The sequence below is a fragment of the Thamnophis elegans genome, chromosome 2, assembly GCF_009769535.1.
Source record: "Thamnophis elegans isolate rThaEle1 chromosome 2, rThaEle1.pri, whole genome shotgun sequence".
NCBI classification, from domain to species: domain Eukaryota; kingdom Metazoa; phylum Chordata; class Lepidosauria; order Squamata; family Colubridae; genus Thamnophis; species Thamnophis elegans.
In genome coordinates this window covers 157,440,015-157,467,515 of record NC_045542.1, presented here as the reverse complement: position 1 = coordinate 157,467,515, position 27,501 = coordinate 157,440,015, and the positions used below count along the sequence as shown (strand labels likewise).

At 41.0% G+C, this 27,501-nt stretch overlaps 1 protein-coding gene and 2 pseudogenes across 1 annotated transcript in view; 2 read left to right on the top strand and 1 right to left on the bottom strand.

Annotated features, from left to right (window-relative positions):
• Positions 1–27,501, bottom strand: part of LOC116504800 (zinc finger protein 850-like) — a 361,571-nt gene that overhangs the window by 67,799 nt on the left and 266,271 nt on the right. The gene's annotated exons all lie outside the window — the stretch shown is intronic.
• On the top strand, positions 1,072–25,841 carry LOC116504767 (annotated as a pseudogene).
• LOC116504759 lies at positions 2,489–6,967 on the top strand (annotated as a pseudogene).

Sequence of the window (27,501 nt, the reverse complement as noted above, 5' to 3'; positions counted from 1 at the left end):
GACAGGCCTGAGGCTGATGAGTTCCTGTCCCCGCTCGAATGGTGTGTCTGTTGAGTTGTTTTTAAAATTGTGGTATTGTTTGTCTATGTCTTTTTTTCCCCTATTTGTATCCCCTATCCCCCCCCCCCCGACTTGGGTTGTGAGCCGCCCTGAGTCCCTTCTGGGAAAAGGGGCCATAGAAATATAATAAATTCAATTCAATTCAATCCAATCGTGATTTATGCTTGTTACACTTGGATAAGTGCTTTGGTGTTTCATGTAAACCTGATCCGTGGAGACTGTGGAAGAAGTGCAGTGCTTGTAAGAGTTTTTGTTTTGCATTCTTGTCGGAGACTTGTATTTATGTTATTTTTGGGCTTGAAGCCAGTTTGAACTGAGAACTGATAAAGAAAGACTTCCTTTTAAGTTGCCTGCCTGCGTTTCTAACAAGCCGTGAAGCGGGGGACAGAACAGGTTGTGGGCTGGCTGAGGCAGAGCATACTCCCAGAGCGTACAACCATAAAGCGTATTCCCAGAGTGGCAACTTCCAGAAGACTCAGCATCCTACCTCCGTGCTTTCCAAGCCGCAGAAAAAACCATGCAGCAGTGGCAGGTGGCGGCGGCAGTGGAGATGCCCTGGCTCTGCAGGGAGAATTAGTCAAGGGCATCGTGAGGCTGGGAGGTGCATGAGCGGGGAGTGGAAAAGCTGCTCACGCAACCCTCCTCTCCAGCCATGCAGAGCTCCATTCACTGACCTAGGGTCATTCCGAAGGCGCCAAGCTGTGGGAGCCGGAGGGCGGCGAACAGGTGCTCCCGCTGCTTGGCGATACCCCTGGGTCAGTGAATGGTGCTGTGCCTGGCTGGAAAGGGGGGTTGCCAGATGGCTGCTCCTGAGCATGGTCACCTCATGGCTGCTGTGTAGTTCTGCTGCGATAGCGCAACATAGCCATTTGACCCTGAGGCTGTGCCTGGTTCTTCGGGAGCCTGCTTGCAAGGGAGCAACTGCCCAGCAATCCCCCTCTCCAGTTGGGCACAGCACCACTCACTGACCTAGCAGTATCACAAAGGCGCCAAACAGCACAAGCCTTTGCCCCCCCCCCCATTGCAGCTTGGCGCCTTCGGGATACCGCTAGGTCGTGAGTGGTGCTCTGACTAGCTGGAGGGAGTGTTGTCCAGGGGGCTTATTTTGTGGGGAGGGCTTACATTTTTCCCACCTGAAAAATGTGGCATGGCCTTATTATCAGGACATGTATTTTCGGGGAAACACGGTAGTTTATTCTTTATTTCTGAGGTTCAAATTTAAAACTAGAGAAATAATTATTAGTCCAAGGCATTGATCTCATTTATGACTGATTAGCATTGGGGGTTATTAGATGTGTACTTTTTTACAGGCTTTCTCCTGACTTGGGGATGAGTTTGACGATACTTGTGTGCAACTTCCCTTACTTGTGTTTTCCTAATTGTATTTGTAAATCTTTTTCTGCATTTTGCCTCTTTTCCCTTTAACTGGTATTACACTAGAAGGAACAGATTCGTCTGAACTGAGGAGGAGAATAATGGGAGGCGAATCTGCCTCTGCCTACCAGCATCCATTAGTATTCAGCGTCCTATCAGTGTGTGAGAGAGTTGAGGGGTGTTTGGAAACTCAGAGTATTTGCTGTGCGAGCAAGAAGGAGACAGGAAGGAGACTGGACGTGGCTTAGCTCAACTGTTCTGTAGTAAAGCTGCTTGCTGCTGTGAAAGTGAAACTCCTCTTTTGGGGTGGGGAGGGGAAGTAGAACTCCTTAGCATCAGAGGGCTACTTTGAAAGTGAAACAGTATTTGCTGTGTGAGCAAGAAGGAGACAGGAAGGAGCCTGGCTATTGGTTAGCTCAATTGTTCTGTAGTACAGCTGCTTCCTGCTGTGAAAGTAAAACCAAAACTGAATCTCCTCTGCTCTGCTTGTGTTTTGTATTTGGAACAGATTTCTTTTCTGATTAGGAGGGGGAGTAGAACTAGTTAGCATGATAGCATGTTAATAATAATATAGGAAATAATAATGCTCTGATGGTCATTTTGAAAAACCTTTTCTTAGTCAGCACCTAGAAGCCAAGAGGAACATACGTGGACAACTTAGGTTTGTAGGCTTTAAGGTTCTGGAGATTTTGTGATAATGCATGAGTGGCATTTTGCTTTTATATATATATATATAAAATATATATATATATATATATGGATTTTCCAATATTTCCCACAATCCTTGCATTGTTTTCTCCTAGGGATTTTTATCCATGAAATTTTGCTTAGGCTATGAATTTCTTAAAATCAACTCTTCTGTTGGATTATATTCTATTGCAGAGGTGGGTTCCTACCAGTTCGCACCTATTCGGTAGAACCGGTTCGTCAAATCTACCAAACCGGTTAGAAGAGGTTCCACCAGTGGACCTGGAAAGCAGGTCGCACCTACAGAAGAGGTTCCAAACTTTTTTGAAACCCACTCCTGGTCCTTGGATATGATTATTCTACACTATCATGCTCATATTTATAAAACTCAGTGCCTCTGTGAAAGGTAAGGATGACTACTGCGTTTGTGGTGCAATCAGAACATTGCGTGTGTTGAAGTTGTTTTAACGCAAACCAAAGATGTCTTTTAAAAAACAAGTTTACATCATATTCTTATGCATGCCAGTGCTGTGTGGGAGGTAATTTAAGGTGGTTCTGACAAGTGTCGTCGGCATCTTCATATCCGGTCACATGGGCGGCAAGCCACTCCCATCCGGTCACATGGGCGGCAAGCCACTCCCACAAAGGAGGCCACACCCACAGTGTAGGTTCGAACAATTTTTGAAACCCACCACTGTTCTATTGCTTCTGTTTGCATTATATTGAATTCCAGTAAGACATGGTCACTCCAACAACTTCAACTCCCTCTATCACTCCTCTATTAGTAAGAATTAGATCGAGTATAGTTTTTCCTCTAGTTCCCTTCTCTACTTTTTGGATGACAAAGTTGTCAGCTAAGTTGGTTAGGAATCTATTCAATCTCCTACTTGCTGTAGATTTTGTCTCCCAGTTGATATCAGGGTAGTTAAAGTCTCCCATTATATCTTGAGGTTGCCCTCTTAATATAGTTTGTAATACAAACGTGTATTGAAAATGACAGAAGAATAAAATTTACAAGTTTTTTTACTTCACATCTTGCCAATACGTATGGTATTTCCTGTCCCATCCATGTTCCAGGTTCAATTGTGCTTAATCCATCTTTGGTTGCACAGGGAGTCCTCACTTACCACTTCTTCCCTGATCCTTCAAAGTTACTATGGCATAGTAGAAGCAAACATGCACAATTTGTGTTAATCCCAGCACTTGTTCCGTGACCGCATGTCAGCAGTGACTGTGGTTTTGAAGATGCAGGAAAAGGAGTTGCACCAACTTCGCTTCTGCCAATAGTTGCACATTTATGATGGCGGCAGCATCCCACACTCATGATCTCCATTTGTGACCTTCCAAGCTAGCTTCAGACAAGCAAAATCAGTGGTTATACTGGCAGGAAATTGCAAGTCACAGTCATATGAAATTGCCTTTAACAACCCACAGTGATTAGCTTAAAAACTACAGAGGAACAAATGTAAGTTGGCACTGTCATGTGACATGATGCTTAATGTTTGAGCTGCTTAGTGACGCAAATATCAATTCCAATTGTGGTAGGTTAAATGAGGACTACTTGAATAAGGATGTCACCAGAGGGGTTGTAGACAGTATTTTCTGCCTTTATTTGTACCTGAGGACTTCCATGAGCAAAAATTGATTATACTTTTCTTCTTTTTTCACCTCATCTCTAACCGTTTTACAAACAATTAAAGTTACATTTTTCTTTGAATCTTACAGATGAACATGATGGCAATAAGTGCACACTCTGAACAACTGTAAATAATAATCAGTGTTAAAAAGGGAAGAAAATCAAGCCAAAAATCAAAATATTTTTCATTTCTTGCAGAAAACCTTACAAATCTGCTCCTCCTCCAGCAGCTGTTTGACAAAAGAGAGAAAATTAAAAACGAATAAGCAGATTATGCAGAACTCAAGGATCAATTATTATTTATAATTCAGCAAAAGAGGGAAATATCTGGAAGTCTGTTCGAAGGAAAAGATCAATAGTAAAGCCACGTAGAAGAGACAGGAATGCAGGCCTCTTCCTGAGAGGAAGAAGACGGCTTGAATGAAAGCACCTTAAAAAATGCATTGTCCATATTTTTTACCTCCTCAAGAATATCAGTGGTGCAAAAGCTTCATAAATTTGCCTATTGTGGGAAAAGCACAGATTGCAAATCACAGCTGATTATGCACAAGAGGAGATGGAAAGCCACACAAATTACCTGAATGTGACAAAAACTATGGTCACAAAAGCTCCCTTGTTGTTCATGGAAGCACCTCCACAAAAGAGGGAAGCCACAAAAGTGCTCCCAATGCGGTAAATGTTTTAGTGAGCATGGCAACATGGTGCTACATCAGATAACTCATAAGAGGGAGAAAACATATGTCTGTGCAGATTGTGTGAAAGTTTCATAAGAAATTCTCAGGTCTTGAGACAAAAAGGACGCAAACAAAGGAATAAAACCGTTTGAACATCCTTTCTGTGGAAAATGTTTCAGTGAATTTCTTCCTGGTGAAGCACCTGAGGATTCCCACAAAAGACAAACCCTTCGAATGTCCTGATTGTGGAAAAACAATTAGTCACAATTTTAGGTCTGGTGATGCATCAGTAGATTGACTCCAGGGAGAAACTCTATGCGTATCTAGATTGTGGGGAAAACATCATTAGAAATTTCCATCTCAAGAGACACCAGAGAAGTCACACAGAAGAAAAACCCCTTGAATGTCCTGATTATGGGAAAGTCACAGTTCTGGTGATACACCAGAAGACTCCCATAGGAGAGAAATGCTTTGAATATCCTGATTGTCAGAAAACATTCAGTTATGATTCCAATTTGTAAAACACCAGAGGAATCATAAAGGAGAAAAACCCATTAAATGTCCAGACTTTGGGAGAAGTTTCAATTGTAATTCCCACCTGGTAACACATCAGATGATTCACTCCATGGAGAAACCTTGTAAGTGTAGAGATTGTGGGGAAAGTTTCATTAAAAATTCCCATCTCTTGAGACATAAGGCCACGCACACAGGAGAGAAACCCTTTGAATGTCTTGAATGTGGGAAACGTTATAGTCAGAATTCGCACCTGGTCATACACCAGAGGACTCACACAGGAGAAAAACCCTTCGAATGTCCTATTTGTGGAAAAGATTTTAGTGATAATTCCAGCCTGCTGAGACACCAGCAGACTCACACAGGAGAGAAACCCTTTGAATGTCCTGAATGTGGGAAACGTTACAGTCAGAATTCGCACCTGGTCATACACCAGAGGACTCACACAGGAGAGAAACCCTTTGAATGTCCTGTTTGTGGAAAATGTTTTAGTGATAATTCTAGCCTGGTGAAACACCAGCGGATTCACACAGGAGAGAAACCCTTTGAATGTCCTTATTGTGGGAAATGTTTCAGTTGGAATTCCAGCCTGGTGAGACACCAGATGACTCACACAGGAGAGAAACCCTTTGAATGTCCTATTTGTGGAAAAAGTTTTAGTGATAATTCCAGCCTGGTGACACACCAGAGGACTCACACAGGGGAGAAACCCTTTGAATGTTTTGATTGTGGGAGAGGTTTCAGTCGGAATTCCCAGCTGGTAACACACCAGATGACTCACACAGGAGAGAAACCTTTTGAATGTCCTGACTGTGGGAAAACTTTCAGTCAAAACGCCCACCTGGTAAAACACCAGATGACTCACACAGGAGAGAAACCCTTTGAATGTCTTTATTGTGGGAAACATTACAGTCAGAATGCGCACCTGGTCAATCACCAGAGGACTCACACAGGAGAAAAACCCTTCAAATGTCCTAATTGTGGAAAAGATTTTAGTGAAAATTCCACTCTGGTGAAACACCAGAGGACTCACACAGGAGAGAAACCTTTTGTATGTCCTGATTGTGGGAAATGTTTTAGTCAGAGTTCCAGTCTGGTGAAACACCAGAGGACTCACACAGGAGAGAAACCTTTTGAATGCCCTGTTTGTGAAAAAAGTTTTAGTGATAATTCTAGCCTGGTGAAACACCAGCGGACTCACACAGGAGAGAAACCCTTTGATTGTCCTGATTGTGGGAAACGTTTCAGTCAGAATTCCCAGCTGGTGAAACACCAGAGGACTCACACAGGAGAGAAACCCTTTGAATGTCCTTATTGTGGGAAATGTTTCATTCAGAATTCCAGCCTGGTGAGACACCAGATGACTCACACAGGAGAGAAACCCTTTGAATGTCCTATTTGTGGAAAAAGTTTTAGTGATAATTCCAGCCTGGTGACACACCAGAGGACTCACACAGGAGAGAAACCTTTTGTATGTCCTGATTGTGGGAAATGTTTTAGTCAGAGTTCCAGTCTGGTGAAACACCAGAGGACTCACACAGGAGAGAAACCCTTTGAATGTCCTGTTTGTGGAAAAAGTTTTAGTGATAATTCTAGCCTGGTGAAACACCAGCAGACTCACACAGGAGAGAAACCCTTTGAATGACCTTATTGTGGGAAATGTTTTATTTGGAGTTCCAGCCTGGTGAGACACCAGAGGACTCATACATGAGAGAAACCCTTTGAATGTCCTATCTGTGGGAAAGGTTTTAACAATCATTCTAATCTGGTGACACACCAGAAGACTCACACTGTGGAGAAATCTTTGAAATGTTCAGTCTGCGGACATTACTTCAAGCATAAATCATCCCTTATTGCACACAAGGTAATCCATATGAAGAAAGGTAGATGAGTTTAGAGAATGCTTGAATTTCATTTGTTATCTCCCATTGAAAGTGTAGGTGAGGAATGTTTGATGGATAACCAGTGATCTTATTTTTAATTGTAAAAACTGATGCACAAAAGTTTGTAACCAAACGACATGCTTGATGAAATTGAGGAAAGTTTATGGTATGTGTTGTTTTGTTTTTGTTTGTTTTAAAAAATTTAAAAAATTTTTTTAAAAAAAGAAATTTTAGGTGAGAAATTGTTTGAATTTTGGCCTGATTCATTTTGCTCAAACATTTGTAAGTGGAGTGAAAGGAAATTGGAAAATGCCTAACTACTAGTTTCTGGTTATCAGCAGAACCATCTGTATATTTCCTTTTCCAGAATTAATGGAATTCCTCAAAAAGGAATTTTGGGTGGAGCTTTTGTCTGTTGATTATGGAATTCCCACATGTGGAGTTTCAGTCTTCTACCTTGGTTTCACCCGATTTTCAGCCCCAGAATTCCACAGCCCGCATAAAAGTAGTCTTCAAGGTATAACTATTATGGGCTTTGAATTACAGTTGCATGTTCCAATGGCTGTTAAGTGAAATTGCTTTCCTTAACTACCTGAATCCTCCTGCTGTCCCTGATGCCGCCATTAATCAAATGTGCAACTCACGAGGCAGAACACTGTCTACTCAAAGCTGTGGAAAAGGCTTGGAGGCCTAGTGCAGGGCCAGGTTTGCCTGCCGTAGGAATCTATTTCTTCCACAATCCTTACATATACTTCATTCAAATTGAATTGTACATTTTAAATCAAAATAGAAAATTTATATATCTTACTTATCACTGTACCACAATTCTCATTTAATTACAATTATTTAAACATGTTTTTATCTAAAATCATTTGTATTTAAAGACACAACCACCTACTGGCATTCATTCGCAGTTTCAATAAACCTCCAATAACATTACACCATTATGGCATATTCTGAAACAAATTCAGTTAGTAAGATATCTAAGCATTTCCCCCCCTTCCCCCCCAACTCATAGTTTAAAGCTTATATCCAATTTGCTTTTACTAGTATAACATATATATACTGCCTAGTATGCCTAGTATGCAATATAGCCCAGGTTCAAATCCCAGTAAGGGTATGGCTAGCTGATGAGAGCTAAATAGCTTGAAATAGATCTATACTAGTCTCCCTTTATTTATTTATCAGCACAAATTAAAAAAAACACAAATATAACAAAGGCAACAGTAAAAATATTGAGTTTCTGTCGTGATGGACTCTTGTGACGAGCCGAATGACAGATGATAGAAGCAGTTAGCTTCCTCCCATAATTGGGGCTTACCAGGGGTTGTAAAAATCTAATAGATACCTTTCACCCTGGCTTCGCTGATAACGGATAAGAGCCTGTGGCCTAATGGCTAAGATCTCTGCCTAGTATGCCTAGTATGCAATATAGCCCAGGTTCAAATCCCAGTAAGGGTATGGCTAGCTGATGAGAGCTAAATAGCTTGAAATAGATCTATACTAGTCTCCCATTATTTATTTATCAGCACAAATAAAAAAAAACACACACACACACATATATATGTGTGTGTTTTTTTATTTGTGCTGATAAATAAATAAATAAAATCTAATATATATATATATTAGATATATAATGATATATATATATATATATATCATTAAACATTATCCATTAACATTTCCTTGTTATTATTGTAGTTAACTAAAATTTATTTACTATTTATATCTCCTCTCATCAGGCCCAAAAGAAATTATACCTTTATAGCAAGATCTAAACAAAAATTTATTAATAAAATTTATAGGTCTTTTCCCTAAGTCCCAAATTACAATTAATATCCATGTTATTTTTACTAATTAAAATTATTATTTCATTATTGTTATAGTTAATTATATGTTAACAAATGAACATTTAATAAAAATCTAAAACAATCTACAAAATGCTAACATTCCTACTTATTAATCACCAAAAATATCCATTAACATTTCCTTGTTATTATTGTGGTTAACGAAAAAATTATTTAGTATTTATATCACATCTCCTCTCTTCAGACCCAAAGTAATTATACCTTTATAACAAGATCTAAACAAAAATGTATTAATAAAATTTATGTCTTTTCGCCAAGTCCCAATTTAGAATTTATAACCAGGTTACTTATACTAATTAAGGTTATCATTTCATTATTGTCATAGTTAATTATATGTTAACGAATAAACATTCAATAATAATCTAAAACAATCTACAAAATACTAAAATCCCTACTTATTAATCACCAAAATTAGCTAACTTTTTATCATCAACTTTCATTATCAACCTGTATCTTTCCAATGGCAAAACAGTCTTATCTCTCTTGTCAATTGTTCTGTCAATTCTCTTTTCAGCTCCTTTATAAAGTTTTTATAAACTTCTCTCCACGCTTTATTGCTTAAAAGGTCTCTCAAATAGTCTCGTTGCCCTTGAATTGTTATTAACATTAGCTTGTCTTTGGTTGTCAAACTTATTTCTGAATAGGTTTCTTTTCTTAGCTTGTATTTTGTATTTGTATTTATTATACATTTATAGGCCGCCCTTTTCCCTGAGGGGACTCGGGGCGGCTTACAATAAAAGGGGAAAGGGAGTGTAGGACAAATACAAAAAGAAGTGTGAACGAGAATAAATTAAACAGTAAAACACAACATTCACTCGACATTCGGGAGGGGCGAAAGTAAAAACTTATCCCCAGGCCTGACGGGCTAGCCAGATCTTGAGGGCTGTGCGGAAGGTCTGGACGGTGGTGAGGGTACGAATCTCCACGGGGAGATTATTCCATAGCGTCGGAGCCGCAACAGAGAAGGCTCTCCTCCGAGTAGTCGCCAGTCGGCACTGACTGGCGGATGGAATACGGAGGAAGCCAGCTCTATGCGATCTGATGGGACGCAGGGATGTAATTGGCAGAAGGCGGTCTCTCAAATAGCCAGATCCACTACCATGGAGCGCTTTATGGGTGGTGAGTAGGACCTTGAAGTGCACCCGGAGATCGACAGATAGCCAGCGCAGCTCACGGAGGATCGGTGTTATGTGGGCGAACCGTGGTGCGCCCACGATCACTCACTAGCTCCATCATTATCACCCCTTTTTTTCCTCCTATATCTTGAAATCTGGGATAAAGCTCCAAATTGTCAAATTCACTTTTCCATCTTCCCTTCTTTCCGCTTTCACCCATATTTGCTCCATTAATAAGTTCATCTATTGTCTTGTCTTTATCTTCTATATTTTCATTCTCTTCTTTAATTTTTGGGGCTCCAACCCCATCATCTTTTGTTGTGATAAACAATAGTCTATCCAACTTCTCTCAAATCTCCCAAATCCTTCTAAAATATTTCGAATTCCAGCCAGGATGTTTCAAAATTTTAAGGTTTCCTCATCTGGATATTGATCCATTTTCCCCCCCAAAAAATTAAGTAGAAAAAAAAGAAAAGAGGAGTCTGATAGCCACTGCCACTCTAGCCTTCCAAGCTTCTTTTGTCTTTGTGTGTGTGTGTGTGTGTGTGTGTGTGTGTGTGTGTGTGTGTGTGTATTTATTTATTTATTTGTTTTAGGTTAACTTAAGCACAAGTTCTTTTGTACACATCAAAGGAGAAGGGTTCTATCTTTTTCTTTCCTTTTCCTTCTCTAGCCAAAATATTTTCCAAGAGCATCTGCAAAAAGCAATTGACTCTTTGACTCTTTATCAAATTTTGTAAGCAAGTTGCAAACCCTTCAGTTACAAAGTCAGTAAGATCAAATAGGAATAAACAAAGGATACATTGTTTTAAAGAAGGAACTTCAGACTCTGGCTTCCAAATGGCAGATTCCACTTTTTCATACTTTTCTCTATTTTATGGAAAACAAAATTTTTTAATTGTCTTTGGTGGGATTTAATAACAAATAGAAGGGAGAATTTGTTAAAATAAAAAAGAGAGTTTTAATTTAAGCGAAAAAATAAGGTGGTAAAAAATAGAGGAAAAAAAATCTATCCATTCACTTCAAGCGGAGAAACAGGAAACATTACAATCCCTTCAATCCACAAAATATCGTTACAAGAAAGAACAAACACTTTCCAAGGCAGTCCAATAAGAATTAAATTCACCGCTTTATTCTTTTACTTTAAGGACTAATTTATCTTTAAAAATTTTTTTTCTTTCGGCAATCTTTCTCAGAGTAAAAAAAAAAAACCTCACCCAATGGACTCATTTTTGCTTCCTTCCAGAGCCGTCTCCAACACACACACACACACACACACACACACACACACACACACACACGTTGGATCCCCAGCCTGGGGACTGCCTGTTTGCCGCCGGCTTGAAGCGCTTCCCTTGGGTCAATCAGGGACTTTGTGGTGTCCCTGAGACCAGCAAGGCTTTGTCTTCCTGATCACCATGTCTCCGAGATGGCTTAGATCATACTGGACCGTCCAGTGGCAAAAGTGTCAACAGTGGTCTCGGACTGTCGAGACCGGACTGTCGAGATCGCACGTTGTGTTGTTGCAACGTTGGCTCCTCCTTCTCCAAGAGTATTTTTTATGTCCTTGAGAATGCAATAATGTCAGTGTCTATTGTGACAAAAGCAAAGATTGTAGAATTATGCTTGAGAGGATCCACACTGGAGAAAAGCCATATCAGTGTTCCCAATGCAGCAAAAGCTTTAATCAGAATGGCTTCCCAGTTGTTCATGGAAAAGCTCACACCAGAGAAAAGCCCTACCAGTTTTCCCAATGTGGCAAAAGCTATAGCAAGCAGCAGTTATGTGCGGTGAGATTTATGGCTGGTGAGGCACTGACACAGGGGTTTCAATTTTTTTAGATTTGTGGACTTCAACTCCTAGAATTCCACAGCCAGGCATGCTCAGTTCCGATTTAAAGCAACAGCATTTGTTTTTCTCCTTTGCGAAAAAGTTTCCATCATTTTTTTTCTCCCTCACCTTCCTTCCTCCCTCTCTTCCTCCCTACCCCTTCTCTCAAACACAAACACAGAAGTTGGATTGGATATATTTTCCAATGGCTTGAAAGCAGCTCCTCTGCCATACTCCCCCCCCCCCAATTCCTTTGCTACCTTCTGATCCGAGCCTTTGATTGCAGGTGGAGCCATGTTGCCTTTTCAAACTTGTAGTCAGTGAAGCTGGGCTTATATACTTTTATCCGTGTGTGTGTGTGTGTGTGTGTAAAGCAATGTAGCTCTGCATGCAATCACATACCTTTTCCAGCTGTTTCAGAGAGGATTTCTACTCTGCTCTTGCCTGCCATCATGAAAAGAAAAAAATGTAAAAGGAAAAAGACAAGAGCTGAAGACTGAGCTATTTGCTGCCAGAGTCACCATGTGGATGACTCTGCTTAACTGTTTAAGAAACGCTCAAAAAAAGCACCCTCTACAGGAGGAGGCAGGAGAATGACGTGCCTCATTACGTCAGGAAGTTTTTGGCTTTTAACCCTTGCTTAGCTCTGCTTGAGTGATCATAAAGTCAGACTAGATGAGGCATCTCCTTCTCCCGCTTCCTCCTGTAGTTTCTTAGAAGCTTTTTTAAACAGTTAAGCACTAAGCAGAGTCATCCACACGGTGACTCTGGCAGCAACTAGCTCAGCCCTTTTCTTTTTACATTTTTTTTCTTTTCATGATGACAGTGGTGAGGCTCTGCCTCTCCCTGGCAAGCAGACCAAGCTGATAATACACCAGAGGACTCACACAAGAGAGAAACGATATGAATGCCCAGATTGTAAGAAATGTTTCAGTCGAAATTCCAGTTTGGCAGTGCACCAGATGGTTCACACAGGAGAGAAGCCTTTTGAATGTCCTGACTTTGGGGAAAGGAATGCTATTTGGGAGTGGTTGGCACAGCAAGTCAATATTCTTTTTATGCATGAAGGTTTTTTTTTTAATGGGGACAGAGGCTGGCAATGTCCGGGGAAGGAAAGGCATGCTTTCCACAAAGCAAAGGCTGGTTATGGGAACAGGGAGGCCTAAGCTCATTGGGCTGGAGATGTTAAATGTCAAAACATTGGCTGGGCTTCTCATACTTATTGCAGCAGCCACAGTGCGAGGAGCTGCTCTTACGGTACACGCCCTGCAATTGTCAGCAGCTGCACCGCTTTCTTTAGGGAAGCAGCCTCATCGTGAGCGCTTCTTTCATAGCCCCTTCACAGGTCACCCGTTTGTGTTGTCCCCTGCCAATGACCACCCAACTGCCCCACCCACCTCCAGGGCTTTCATCAGGGTGGCCAGGTCCATCATACCCGTGGTGCCGAACATGGTGATTTTTTTTCCAGGCTCTGGTGGCTGAGTCTCCAGTCACGGGGCTTCCTTTCATGCCGTTGCCATTGCCTCCTTGCTGCTCCTGCCCAGGGCCAAAGCAAGCCCTTCTTCCTGGAGCTCCATCGACAAGCAATCGAAGCTTGTCTCCTCCACCGGCGCATCTCCCCGATTCTTGGAAAAGCTGCTTGTTGGGCCCGGGCACCCGAGAGAAGCGCTGGGTGCAATGTTCCCTCTAATTTTTTTTCAGTGTGAGTGGAAAAGTATAGTGTTTGAGCAGCACATTTTCATATTGAGCAGCTCCCAATCTTCCCTAATAGCCTACAGCAGATGCTCATTAAGAAATCCTGGGCCAGCCTATTCACAAAGAAAATATCCTCATCTCCAGGTGATGGGATTAAGGACAGGACATGACCTTAACCCAGGGGCCCTGAAACTTTTAAAAATGGGACCAATTTATGGTCCCTCAGACTGTTGGGAGGGCTGGACCAGCTGGGCGTGACTAGATGGTCATGTGACTACATGGGCATGGCCAATTCAACTGTCCTTTGAACAATGCACAAAAATTAAACTTTCAATTTGTTTTGTTCCTGTGGGTATTTTATTAGCTTTTGTTTGCATGTTGCTCTTTCTGTTGCCTTTTCTTTTTACTAGATCATTTTTCAATTGTTCAGGAGTCTAGTGGTCCACTTCAAGTTTTGCAGCAATTCTTCTCAGCCGCAAGGAACTTACAGTCCACATCTCTCCCTCCCTCCCTCCCTCCCTCTCTCTCTCTCTCTCTCTCTTTTTCTCTCTTTCTGTCTCTCCCTCTATATGTGTGTCTCTCTCTTTTCTCTGTCTTTTTCTCTCTCCTCCCTTTCTTTCTGTCTCTCCCTCTCTCTCTTCCTCTCTTATTCTCTCTCTCTTTCTTTTTAAGTTTTATTTTTTTTAATTAAAATATCAAATCAATGCGTGAACAGTGTGGCACCTGAGTGTCATACATTCTAATACAAATACAACTAATCAAGTTAAACATACCCTTGCATTCAATGTGCTTATATATTTCTAATAATAATACATATTTATATTAATTTATAGTCTCATTATTCAATTTGTCCACATTTTCTCTTATTATTTTCATTTTGTTATATAAAAGGTCTACACTAATGTTCCCCATTTTCTTGTTTCTATCACTCTATCTCCTTCGCTTTTTGTCTCTCTCTCTTTCCCTATGTGTCTCTCTCTCTGTCTATCTCTTTATGTATCTTCTGGAGGTGGAGAGAATGAAAAACAGGCCGGTTTTGCCCTTTTTATGGCCTCCTGGGGCCTCTATGCATCCAGTTTTTCACCCTCCAGAGCTCCAGAAGCATTCCGCAGGCCAAAATGGCTCATTTTTTAGCCAAAACCTGGCCATTTTCACCCATTTTTTCAGCTTCTTTCACACACACCCCATCTCCAGAAGCATTCTGCAGACCAAAATTGTTGACCTTACCTTTCAGTTCCAGCCCGTGGAGCTCCCGAAGGTAAGTCCTGCACTTGGCTGATGGGTGGGCGGGGCAATGCGGTCGGGCCAACCTCGTGGTCCTGCGTGGGCTGGATTAATGGCTTCAGTGGGCCATATGCGGACCCTTGCCTTAACCCAGTGTTTCCCAAACTTGGCAACTTGAAGATGTCTGGACTTCAACTCCCAGAATTCCCCAGCCAGCATTCCCTTGGAGTTGAAGTCCAGACATCTTCAAGTTGCCAAGTTTGGGAAACACTGCCTTAACCCCATGCATTGAGAAAAATGGAAACAATACCGGCCCATTAAGGAATGAAGGCTAGAGGGAATAGATAACAGGATAAAATCAATTACATATGTCTGACAGGATTAGGACAAATGAAGTGATAATTAAGTCCCATCATGAGCCTTTGCGAAACAAGTAAAAATAATCAAATAATAAAAGCACACAAAGGAGACATAAAAATTACAAAATACTGTAAAGTGTATAAAAATCCTTGCACTCAACAAGCTAATTTGTCAGCTGTGCCAGAACTGCATGCTGTGGTTCTGCTCATTAATTTCCAAACCTTCTCTCCCGGCTTGGAACTGAACCAGATGGATTTTTCTTCTAACATCCTACTGTGATTTTTTCTTCTTGGAGGTGCCTGTTTGTTACCTCGGTGGTAGCAGCACCAAGATGTTGACAAATTTGTTGCAACAGCCTTGGTGTTGGAGAAGTGAGAAAGAAATTATATGGTGGAAAATGTTTCATTTCTAAAAAAGCATTGTGCTGCTCTTTAAATAGCTTTTGAGAATGAAAGAAATGGGTATTGGCAGCATTGCTGTGAATGTGGGGGTAAGATAATGTGAAGCTGTTTTCCCAACACATGGGAGATGCTTCTATTTCTTTCATTCCTCTCAGGACTTCTTTTAAGGCTGCTTGGAAAGATGGTTTAATGGTGGACAGGACCACATGGTTTGAGGCCCTGGGGAAAATGAGCACATGGCTGTGTGTGAGAGAGTATACCCTCTCTTGGGCCGCCTTGGAGCTTCCTGTTCCTGTGTAAGAAATGTATTCTGATTGGTTGTCTTGAGTCCCAGGCTTGGTTGAGCCTTGCAGGGTGATACAATCTCCCTAGGTTCCATGTGGTGAGTTCTGTTGCTAGATGGGTAGAGGGCTAATCCTATTATATTCTGAGGGTGAAGATCTTTTGTGTTGTGCTTTCCAAGAGCATATTTCTTTTCTCATCCAGGGAGGTATAATATTCTGCCTTTTTAATATTTCCTACAATATTTCATTCTTCTGGGAAAGGGTGGGTGCTAACTTCTTACAATCCCTCCTTTATACCAAAATATGGGGGTGGAACACATGTTATTGGTAAAAGATTAAAAATTGATCAGATCAGAGAGACTTGAGGGTGCTTTTAATTGTTCTGAAAACACGTAGAAAGTAGAAATTGGGAATAGTATGTATATTGATACATAATGGAGTACGTTAACGTTACTGTATATACACATAAACGTTAGAAGTTGAAACAATATTATTATTAGTGTTGTGTATAAAATACATTGACCCAGACAATACACTGTTCACCAAGCTGTTACGGATGTATAAAAAAATAACTGTAAATAAAATTATTTTTTAAAAAACTACCCCAGTGGGGACAAATTATATTTATCAGCCTTGGATTTGTGAATTTGGGAGGGAATAAAGTGGGACTAAGACAGGGAACAGAAGACCTTGGAAGAGCTTATGGCTTTGCTGGCTGTTGCAGGAGTTTGTTGCAAAGAATGTGACTTCTTTTTTTTCTTTTGGGGATGTCTGATGCTTAGAACCAAAGGCCCAGAAGGCAAGAAAGAGCAATGGGTGTGGTTCTGAGTATAAAAATAATAATAGTTTATGTCACGATGAAGGATTAAGTGCAGATTAGAAATAAATATTAATTGAATTTCAATATACAAAAAGGGGATATTAAAACAAACACGAGGGAAATAGCAGAACATCCAACCAAAAAACCTTCTTTCACAGCAATGTGGACAATACCTGTTTTTTTTCATTCAAAAAGCTATTTAATGCCTTTTTTAGAAATGCAATGTTTTCCACCATATAATGTCTTTTTCACAGCTCCAACACCAAGGCAGTTTATTTTTTATTTATTTTATTTGTTTGATTTGTTGTTTACAAGATAATAGGTATAAGAATAAACATGAACATGAATGAAATGGGTACGAATAAATGGGGACAATAGAACAGGGATGATGGGCACAATGGTGCGCTTATGCACGCCCCTTACAGAACCCTTAGGAATGAAGTGAGGTCAATAGTAGGCAGTTTAAGGTTAAAGTAATGGGGATTTGAAGATGTAGCAAATTTGCAACGAATAAGAGGCATCTTGGTGCTGCTACCACCAGAGTAACAAGCAGGCACCTCCAAGAAGACAAGATCACAGCAGGGGTTGTTCAGGAACCTAAGAACCCAGGACTCAATACCACAATGCTTTTTCTTCTTGAGCTACAACCTCTGTGCATATTTTTTTACCATGTATTTTTTAGAAGCTTCAGCAACTTACTGGGACCTCTCAGAAACTCTGCTTATGACTCACAGATATTTTGTGCAAAGGAGATGCTGGCTAGGAAATTCTGGCCTCAAAATCCGGAAGACTTTCAGGATGCAGGAGGAGGAAACTGAACATTGTGTTTCTCTAAGACACATTAAAATTAACATGAAGGTAATACCAGAATATATAAAAACAACCCTCTGTAGAATAAAAAGATAAATAGACATTGGGGGAGGGGAAAATTTTCTTCTGCCATGTATAGGCAATCAGGTCCTCTTTCTTGGGCTACATTTTCTAGGCCCTGCTGCATACGTTTCTCTGTGTGACCTAATGGGAGACTTCAGTGCAAGCAAATTTATATAATTTACACCTGGCATTTAGCAGATAATAAAATTTCCTCCTCCAAGAATGAAGCTTGGTGGTTGATGCTCTTGGATGCAGCCCTGGCCAGCAAGAGTGAAGCTCCCCTGGAGTGTCTGGCCTGATGCTGCTGCCATGTCCTAAAATCCTGGGGGCCTCAGAGTCATAAAGTTTTGGCATGTAGAGAGGTTTTGATCTCCACTGAGTCACCCCTAAGAAAGCTGATTGTGTAATTCTGTAAAACCTTCATGAACTTTTAGGGCACAACACATAGCTAATCTTCACAAGGTTAAGTAACATCACATTTCACTATTTCACTAGGCTCAGCTACAAAGTCGGTTGCTAGAAGTAAAAAACGACTTGATAGCATTTAATCAGTGGAAACGTCTTGCAAACGCCTTAGGTAGGAACTGGAGAAGGATTTTTTTTTCTGCCTCCTATCTGGAGATGGTGCTCAAACAGGCAACACTTGTGCCTAGAAAGCGGATAATACCTGTGGTTGAACTTAAACGAGTTAAAACCATCGAGTACTGAATTGCTAGAAAGTTTGGAAAGCGACGAGAAGAGTAGAAGAAAGAAAGTCCAGTTGCCTATTGAAAAAAAGCACCTTTGGGAACAGCTGAACTTCCTCTTCCGGATCACTCATGAGAGGCGAGTTGTGTGCAGAGCGGCTTTTGTGCCCTTCCCAGAGTCAAAGCAGCAGCTGGAAGGTGAGTTGAGGGCGGGTGGGAGGAGAGTCCTGGAAGCAGAGAAGCAACTGGGCTGAAGCATCTCAGCTGCTGCTGCTGCAGGTTCCTTCCCTCCCCAAATTTAAGCCCACTGGTGCTGCACGCTGTGAAACTGGTGGCTGCAGTTTTCCTTCTGGTGGGAAGATTGGAAAAGTCTCTTCCAAGTGAAGGTGGATTCTGCTTCCCTCCAGAGGTTGTGGGGGCTTCCATCACTGGAGGGTTTGTGACAGAGCTGGGAGGGACCTTGCAGGTCTTCTATTCAGACGCCCTGATCAAGCAGGAGACCCAACCTCATTTCAGACAAATGGCTGTCCTGCCTCTGATTAAAAGCCACCAGGGATGGAGCCCCCACAACCTCTGAAGGGAAAACCTTCCACTGGTTCACTGTTCTTAGTGCCAGGAAGTTTCTCCTTAGTTCTAAGTTGCTTCTCTCCTTGATGAGTTTCCATCCAGTTCCTTGTCCTGCCTTCAGGGGCTTTGGGGAATAGGTTGACACCCCTCCCTCTTTTGTGGCAACTCCTCAAGTATTGCAAGATGGCTATCATGTCTCCCCTAGTCGTTCCTTTCACTAGACTAGACATACCCAATTCCTGCAACCCCTTAATTATATTTTAGCCTCCAGGCCCCTAATCCTCTTTGTTGCTCTTTTCTGCGTTCTTTCCAGAGTCTCAATAACTTTTTATGATATGGTGACCAAACTGTCTGCAATTGTCTAAGTATGGTCTTACTCTTTATAAAGTGGTACTAGTACTTCAAATGATCTTGATTCTATCTCTCTCTTAACGCAGCCTAGTATTGTATTGCCCTTTTTTGGGCCACTACAATACACACCTGGCCCATATCTAAATGATTGTCCACTAGGACTTCAAGGTTCCTCTCATAGTTATTATATTACTTGAGCCAAGTGCTACCTATTCTGTACTAGTACATTTGGTTTTTCTTGAATAAGCGTAAAACTTTTTTTCCCCTTCATTGAATTTCATATTGTTAAATATGGGCCAAATCTATCGAGATTCTCTATCTTGAGCCTATATTTGGAGAATAGGTTGACACCCCTCCCTCTTTTGTGGCAACTCCTCAAGTATTGAAAGATGGCTATCATGTCTTCCCTAATCCCTTCACTAGACTGGACATACCCAATTCCTGCAACCTCTTAATTATATTTTAGCCTCCAGCCCCCTAATCCTCTTTGTTGCTCTTTTCTGCATTCTTTCCAGAGTATCAACATCTTTTTTATGATATGGTGACCAAACTGTCTGCAATTATCTAAGTGTGATCTTACTCTTCATAAAGTGGCACTAGTACTTGACATGATCTTGATTCTATCTCTCTGTTAATGCAGCCTGAGATCGGTGGGCTGTCACCCAGGAATGCTATTACCGCCATCTCTGCCGCCTGGAACTGCCCGAGAAGGGGCAGGTAAAGTGGGCCCTGCAGAGATTGTGGTACCAGTGTTTTGGATGGATCGATCTCAGGAGCCAAAACCTTTGAATCAAGCCTGATTGTGTCCCATTTAGGTTTTTTAACTTCCTAATCTAGCATTATGAGAAAAGCTTTCGTAAAAAGGAGATCGTTCCCATTGCTGCCACCGCCTAAGCCCTTCCGGAAGCCCTGAAAGCGAAACCTCTCTCCTTCCCAGCCATCACGATCTCTGCAGCGCCTGCTTTGCCTGCCCCTTTTTCAGACGGCCCAGATGGCTACATTGAGAGTATAAGACGCACCCAGATTTTCACCCTCTTTTTGGAGTAAAAAAGTGCATCTTATACTCCGAAAAAAACGGTAATGAATTAAGTAGCTGTCTCTCAACTGTCTGTCACTCCCTTGCCATCATCTCCCATTTGAGGACTGACTGTTTCCCTAACCTTTTTCTTGTTTTATACATGTTTTAAAATGATTTTTGATATTTGTTGTAAGTTTTAATTCATTTTCAACATGACCTTGATTTCATCTTTGCAGATTCAAGCTATATGCTACTATTCTGCCTTAGTTATGTGTCCCTCTTTCCATTTTTTATACTGATCCTTTTTTTCATTCAGTTTATCAGTGAGATCTTGATGCAACCATGCTGGTTTCTTCTTGGATATCTTGTTTTCCCTTTTTAGTGATATTGTGTTGGACTGGGCTTATATGATCATACTAGTCGATTGGATACCCGTGCTTCGTTACGGAACTGGAACAGCAATAGGTAGCATTCTTCACCATCATGCTCCATTATCCTGTAGCTGTAAAAGGCAGCAGCAGACATGGTCTTCTTGAGAGGAACTTTGGTGTTTGGTTCACACTGCGGTAATTTCATGTAATAGCCATCTTCTCCATGGTAGAACATCACAGGGTACTGGAGAGCTTCATAGGCACAGTGCATCTCACTGATTCATAACAACCAGTTTTCTCTGCTGTGGAGAACGATATCTCTTTTCTCAAAATCCTGGGCGACAATGAGAACAGCCACTTCTGTAGTCATGGGGGCATTGAAACGACTTTGGTGCCCTCCAGAAGGCTTCCTATCAGCATTAATCACCTCTTGGAAGTCCTTGGAAGTATGGTTCAAGGGGAGAGAGGTGCACCACCACTGTAGCACATCCCGGGACCCTCAACCTGCCATTCTGAAACACAACACCGCTGTCTGCCACTAGGTCGTGAGTGGTGCTCTGACTAGCTGGAGGGAGTGTTGTCCAGGGGGCTTATTTTGTGGGGAGGGCTTACATTTTTCCCACCTGAAAAATGTGGCATGGCCTTATTATCAGGACGTGTATTTTCGGGGAAACATGGTAGTTTATTGTTTATTTCTGAGGTTCAAATTTAAAACTAGAGAAATAATTATTAGTCCAAGGCATTGATCTCATTTATGACTGATTAGCATTGGGGGTTATTAGATGTGTACTTTTTTACAGCCTTTCTACTGACTTGGGTATGAGTTTGACGATACTTGTGTGCAGCTTCCCTTACTTATGTTTTCCTAATTGCATTTGTAAATCTTTTTCTGCATTTTTGCCTCTTTTCCCTTTAACTGGTATTACACTAGAAGGAACAGATTCGTCTGAACTGAGGAGAATAAGGGGAGGCGAATCTGCCTCTGCCTACCAGCATCCATTAGTGTTCATCTGGCTAGCGTCCTGTCAGTGTGTGAGAGAGTTGAGGGGTGTTTGGAAACTCAGAGTATTTGCTGTGCGAGCAAGAAGGGGACAGGAAGGAGACTGGACGTGGCTTAGCTCAACTGTTCTGTAGTAAAGCTGCTTGCTGCTGTGAAAGTGAAACTCCTCTTTTGGGGTGGGGAGGGGGAGTAGAACTCCTTAGCATCAGAGGGCTACTTTGAAAGTGAAACAGTATTTGCTGTGTGAGCAAGGAGACAGGAAGGGGCCTGCTATTGGTTAGCTCAACTGTTCTGTAGTACAGCTGCTTCCTGCTGTGAAAGTAAAACCGAAACTGAATCTCCTCTGCTCTGCTTGTGTTTTGTATTTGGAACAGATTTCTTTTCTGATTAGGAGGGGGAGTAGAACTAGTTAGCATGATAGCATGTTAATAATAATATAGGAAATAATAATGCTCTGATGGTAATTTTGAAAAACCTTTTTTTAGTGAGCACCTAGAAGCCAAGAGGAACATATGTGGAAAACTTAGATTTGTAGGCTTTAAGGTTCTGGAGATTTTGTGATAATGCATGAGTGGCATTTTGCTTTTATATATATATAGATTTTCCAATATTTCCCACAATCCTTGCATTGTTTTCTCCTAAGGATTTTTATCCATGAAATTTTGCTTAGGCTATGAATTTCTTAAAATCAGCTCTTCTAAAGTTTAAGACACTTGTTGGATTATATTCTATTGCTTCTGTTTGCATTATATTGAATTCCAATAAGACATGGTGACTTGCCCAAGGTTCCAACAACTTCAACTCCTTCTATTGCTTCCCTATTAGTAAGAATTAGATCGAGTATAGTTTTTCCTCTAGTTCCCTTCTCTACTTTTTGGATGACAAAGTTGTCAGCTAAGTTGGTTAGGAATCTATTCAATCTCCTACTTGCTGTAGATTTTGTCTCCCAGTTGATATCAGGGTAGTTAAAGTCTCCCATTATATCTTGAGGTTGCCCTCTTAATATAGTTTGTAATACAAACGTGTATTGAAAATGACAGAAGAATAAAATTTACAAGTTTTTTTACTTCACATCTTGCCAATACGTATGGTATTTCCTGTCCCATCCATGTTCCAGGTTCAATTGTGCTTAATCCATCTTTGGTTGCACAGGGAGTCCTCACTTACCACTTCTTCCCTGATCCTTCAAAGTTACTATGGCACAGTAGAAGCAAACATGCACAATTTGTGTTAATCCCAGCACTTGTTCCGTGATTGCATGTCAGCAGTGACTGTGGTTTTGAAGATGCAGGAAAAGGAGTTACACCAACTTCGCTTCTGCCAATAGTTGCACATTTATGATGGCGGCAACATCCCACACTCATGATCTCCATTTGTGACCTTCCAAGCTAGCTTCAGACAAGCAAAATCAGTGGTTATACTGGCAGGAAATTGCAAGTCACAGTCATATGAAATTGCCTTTAATAACCCACAGTGATTAGCTTAAAAACTACAGAGGAACAACAGATGTAAGTTGGAACTGTCATGTGACATGATGCTTAATGTTTGAGCTGCTTAGTGACGCAAATATCAATTCCAATTGTGGTAGGTTAAATGAGGACTACTTGAATAAGGATGTCACCAGAGGGGTTGTAGACAGTATTTTCTGTCTTTATTTGTACCTGAGGACTTCCATGAGCAAAAATTGTCTATACTTTTCTTCTGTTTTCACCTCATCTCTAACCGTTTTACAAACAATTAAAGTTACATTTTTCTTTGAATCTTACAGATGAACATGATGGCAATAAGAGCACACTCTGAACAACTGTAAATAATAATCAGTGTTAAAAAGGGAAGAAAATCAAGCCAAAAATCAAAATATTTTTCATTTCTTGCAGAAAACCTTACAAATCTGCTCCTCCTCCAGCAGCTGTTTGACAAAAGAGAGAAAATTAAGAACGAATAAGCAGATTATGCAGAACTCAAGGATCAATTATTATTTATAATTCAGCAAAAGAGGGAAATATCTGGAAGTCTGTTCGAAGGAAAAGATCAATAGTAAAGCCACGTAGAAGAGACAGGAATGCAGGCCTCTCCCTGAGAGGAAAAAGACAGCTTGAATGAAAGAACCCTTAAACAAGGCATTGTACATATTTTTTACCTCCTCAAGAATATCAGTGGTGCAAAAGCTTCATAAATTTGCCTATTGTGGGAAAAGCACACATTGCAAATCACAGCTGATTATGCACAAGAGGAGATGGAAAGCCACAAAAATTACCTGAATGTGGCAAAAACTACGGTCACAAAAGCTCCCTTGTTGTTCATGGAAGGACCTCCACAAAAGAGGGAAGCCACAAAAGTGCTCCCAATGCGGTAAATGTTTTAGTGAGCATGGCAACATGGTGCTACATCAGATAACTCATAGGAGGGAGAAAACATATGACTGTGCAGATTGTATGAAAGTTTCATAAGAAATTCTCAGGTCTTGAGACAAAAAGGACGCAAACAAAGGAATAAAACCGTTTGAACATCCTTTCTGTGGAAAATGTTTCAGTGAATTCCTTCCTGGTGAAGCACCTGAGGACTCCCACAAAAGAGAAACCCTTTGAATGTCTTGATTGTGGAAAAAAAATTAGTAACAATTTAGGTCCGGTGATGCATCAGTAGATTGACTCCAGGGAGAAACTCTATGAGTATCTAGATTGTGGGGAAAACATCATTAGAAATTTCCATCTCAAGCGACACCAGAGAACACAGAAGAAAAACCTTTTGAATGTCCTGATTATGGGAAAGTCATAATTCTGATGATACACCAGAAGACTCCCATAGGAGAGAAATGCTTTGAATTTCCTGATTGTTGGAAAACTTTCAGTTATGATTCCAATTTATGAAACACCAGAGGAATCAAAAAGGAGAAAAACCCATTCAATGTCCAGACTTTGGGAGAAGTTTCAATTGTAATTCCCACCTGGTAACACATCAGACGATTCACTCCATGGAGAAACCTTGTAAGTGTAGAGATTGTGGGGAAAGTTTCATTAGAAATTCCCATCTCTTGAGACATAAGACCACGCACACAGGAGAGAAACCCTTTGAATGTCCTGAATGTGGGAAACGTTACAGTCAGAATTCGCACCTGGTCATACACCAGAGGACTCACACAGGAGAAAAACCCTTCGAATGTCCTATTTGTGGAAAAGATTTTAGTGATAATTCCAGCCTGCTGAGACACCAGAGGACTCATACAGGAGAGAAACCCTTTGAATGTCCTGATTGTGGGAAATGTTTTAGTCGGAGTTCCTTTCTGGTGACACACGAGAGGATTCACACAGGAGAGAAACCTTTTGTATGTCCTGATTGTGGGAAATGTTTTAGTCAGAGTTCCACTCTGGTAAAACACCAGAGGACTCACACAGGAGAGAAACCCTTTGAATGTCCTGTCTGTGGAAAAGGTTTTAGTGATAATTCTGGCCTGGTGAAACACCAGCGGACTCACACAGGAGAGAAACCCTTTGATTGTCCTGATTGTGGGAGAGGTTTCAGTCAGAATTCCCAGCTGGTGAAACACCAGAGGACTCACACAGGAGAGAAACCCTTTGAATGTCCTTATTGTGGGAAACGTTTTAGTCAGAATTCCAGCCTGGTGAGACACCAGATGACTCACACAGGAGAGAAACCCTTTGAATGTCCTATTTGTGGAAAAAGTTTTAGTGATAATTCCAGCCTGGTGACACACCAGAGGACTCATACAGGAGAGAAACCCTTTGAATGTCCTATTTGTGGAAAAAGTTTTAGCGATAATTCTAATCTGGTGATACACCAGAGGACTCACACAGGGGAGAAACCCTTTGAATGTTCCGATTGTGGGAGAGGTTTCAGTCAGAATTCCCAGCTGGTAAAACACCAGAGGACTCACACAGGAGAGAAACCCTTTGAATGTCTTTATTGTGGGAAATGTTTCAGTCAGAATTCCAGCCTGGTGAGACACCAGATGACTCACACAGGAGAGAAACCCTTTTAATGTCCTATTTGTGGAGAACGTTTTAGTGATAATTCCAGCCTGGTGACACACCAGAGTACTCACACAGGAGAGAAATCCTTTGAATGTCTTTATTGTAGGAACGGTTTCAGTCAGAATTCCAGGTTGGTTAGTCACCAAAGGATTCACACAGGAGAAAGGCCCTTTGAATGTCCTGATTGTGGGAAATGTTTTATTCGGAGTTCCAGCCTGGTGAGACACCAGAGGACTCATACATGAGAGAAACCCTTTTAATGTCCTATCTGTGGGAAAGGTTTTAGCAATCATTCTAATCTGGTGACACACCAGGGGACTCACACCGTGGAGAAATCTTTGAAATGTCCAGTTCTGCGGACATTACTTCAAGCATAAATCATCCCTTATTGCACACAAGATAATCCATATGAAGAAAGGTAGATGAGTTTAGAGAATGCTTGAATTTCATTTGATATCTCCCATTGAAAGTGTAGGTGAGAAATGTTTGATGGATAACCAGTGATCTTATTTTTAATTGTAAAAACTGATGCACAAAAGTTTCTAACCAAACGACATGCTTGATGAAATTGAGGAAAGTTTATGGTATGTGTTGTTTTGTTTTTGTTTGTTTTAAAAAATTTAAAAAAAGAAATTTTAGGTGAGAAATTGTTTGAATTTTGGCCTGATTCATTTTGCTCGAACATTTGTAAGTGGAGTGAAAAGGAAATTGGAAAATGCCTAACTACTACTTTCTGGTTATCAGCAGAACCATCTGTATATTTCCTTTTCCAGAATTAATGGAATTCCTCAAAAAGGAATTTTGGGTGGAGCTTTTGTCTGTTGATTATGGAATTCCCACATGTGGAGTTTCAGTCTTCTACCTTGGTTTCACCCGATTTTCAGCCCCAGAATTCCACAGCCCGCATAAAAGTAGTCCTCAAGATATAACTATTATGGGCTTTGAATTACAGTTGCATGTTCCAATGGCTGTTAAGTGAAATTGCTTTCCTTAACTACCTGAATCCTCCTGCTGTCCCTGATGCAGCCATTAATCAAATGTGCAACTCACTAGGCAGAACACTGTCTACTCAAAGCTGGGGAAAAGACTTGGAGGCCTAGTGCAGGGCCAGGTTTGCCTGCCGTAGGAATCTATATGCCTCCCCTACCCTCCAAGACACCCTTGTGCTCTGTATCCTAACCCTTGAGTCTCCTTGGCCATTCCCCCCCCCCCCGTTACATCTGACTCCCACCCTACCCGACTTCACACCCTCCTCTTCCTTACTTTTGAAGATCTCTGAACCTCATGTTGGGGAGGGAGGGAAGGACGTATATCCGTGCTGGCGAACATTTTTTGGATCGTGTGCCAAAAGCAGGGAGGAGAGCAGGTGGGAAGTGCTCAAGCGTCCCTTACCCATAATGCTATGTGCGCAACCCCAGCGTGCATGTGTGTGCGACCACCGGTCCCCACACTTTTGGCATGGATTTTTTCCCCTCCTCATGCTCCAGACGCTTTCTAGGAGCCCGGGGAGGGCAAAGACAGCCTACAGCATCCGCCCGGAGGCTTCAGGAGAGTGAAAAACAGTCCTACGGGCAACCTGGAAGTTTGGGAATGGTGACTATGCTCCATCCAACAAGGAATCGAGTGTATTTTTTTTTGAAAAAGTATTATTGTTTTAATTAAACAAAAACACAAAAAAAGAATCATCTTTCGTTACATCTTGTAGAAGGCGTGTCGATTGGTTACAAATACATTTTGTGCATTTCTTCCACAATCCTTACATATACTTCATTCAAATTGAATTGTACATTTAAAATCAAAATAGAAAATTTATATATCTTACTTATCACTGTACCATAATTCTCATTTAATTACAATTATTTAAACATGTTTTTATCTAAAATCATTTGTATTTAAAGACACAACCACCTACTGGCATTCATTCGCAGTTTCAATAAACCTCCAATAATATTACACCATTATAGCATATTCTGAAAGAAATTCAGTTAGTAAGATATCTAAGCATTTCCCCCCCCCTTCCCCCCAACTCACAGTTTAAAGCTTATATCCAATTTGCTTTTACTAGTATAACTTACACACACACACACACATTATATGTGTGTGTGTGTGTGTGTGTGTGTGTGTGTGTGTGTTTTATTTGTGCTGATAAATAAATAAAGGGAGACTAATATAGATGTATTTCAAGCTATTTAGCTCTCATCAGCTAGCCATACCCTTAC